The sequence below is a fragment of the Coenobita brevimanus genome, chromosome 82 (assembly GCF_032717465.1).
Source record: "Coenobita brevimanus isolate Jiangsu-jjx chromosome 82, ASM3271746v2, whole genome shotgun sequence".
NCBI lineage: Eukaryota > Metazoa > Arthropoda > Malacostraca > Decapoda > Coenobitidae > Coenobita > Coenobita brevimanus.
The window spans coordinates 1,736,761-1,738,323 of NC_137035.1; positions in this window are offsets into that span (position 1 = coordinate 1,736,761).

Below are 1,563 nucleotides of genomic sequence, written 5' to 3' on the forward strand. Positions count from 1 at the left end.
AGCGCCGCTGCCATGTGTGCAAGCACTCAACAGTCAGACCAGCCACTCAGAGAAAAGACACAAGGTACGAGTGTGCAGAGTGCAATGTTGCGTTGTGCCTTCAGCCCTGTTTCAGAGAGTACCATAACTTCCTACACTACTAAAACTGTGTGGGATGGTGATATGACGCTCAGTATAATGGTAAGGCCAGTCAGTATGTGCTAAGTCTTATATAAAGTTGAAACGGGTGTAATGTTTGCAGGAAAGTAATGTATAAGTTGAGAAATAGTGTAAGTTGAAAGAAGTGATATCAAAACTACACCCACTGTGTAAATCTGCGAAAATATGACACTCAGTATAACACTCTGGTCAGTAAATATGTGATAGCAAGAATATAAAGTGGAAACGGGTGTAATGTTAGCAGGAAAGTAACGTATAAGTTGAAAAATAGTGTAAGTTGTAACAATTGATGTCACAAGTACACCCACTATGTAAATCTGCGAAAATATTACGCTCAGTAGAACATTCTGGTCTGTAAGTATGTGACAGGAATGATATAAAGTGGAAAAGGGTGTAATGTTAGTAGGAAAGTAATTTATAAGTTGAATACTAGTGTAAGATGAAACAAATGATATCGCGATAACACTCACTGTGTAAATATGCGATAATATGACGCTCAGTAGAACAGTAAGGTCTCCAATTATGTGATAGCAATGATATAAAGTGGAAACATGTGTAATGTTAGTGGAGAAGTATGATATAAGTACAAAAATAGGTTGTAAGCTGAAATAATAGTCATAGCGACTTCACCCTCTGTGTTATTATGCGCTATTATTACGCTAAATATCGTCGTAAGGCCTGAAACTATCTCAAAACAGTCCTCTAAAGTGGAAAAGTGTATAATATTATTAGGAAAGTATTATGTAAGTTGAAAAAACACAATACGAGTTGAAACAACAGTCACAGCGAGTTCACTCACTACGTAAATAAGCGTTAACATTATGCTAAATGTTATCGAAAGGCCTGTGAATACGCAAAAACAGTTCAGTAAAATGTAAAATGGTATAATGTTATTGGAGATGTATTATGTAAGTAGAAAAAATGATATGTATCATGATTCAGCAATGTTAGCGATTCATCGTGAACAGTTTGGCCGATTTCGCTGGGTTCGCCCAATGGTACAATGCTTATTTCACCTCTGTTTTTGTATAAAATCCAATTTACTCTTGTATCACATGTTTTTATGTTTGTAATAAATACATATCTACTTACTTTCATTGGTTTCCCAGACTTATAATACCACAGAAAACGTGAGAGCCTCAGACCACCTACAGAGAACACTGTACCAGGTGTAACGAAGGTATACCTGTTTAGGCCACTTAAGGACCCCGGTGAACACTTTCTTGGTAACTGACCATTGTTTCTGACCAAAAGTGAAAGTTTTAGCAAAAAAAATTTGGGTCCAAAAATGGTCAAAATTGGGGGGTACCAGTGGTGAAAAAGTGGTCGGGACGGGGCGGGTTAAGTGCTATAAACGTTATATAATAAATAAATGACAAACTTGGAACTATGCAACATAACAAC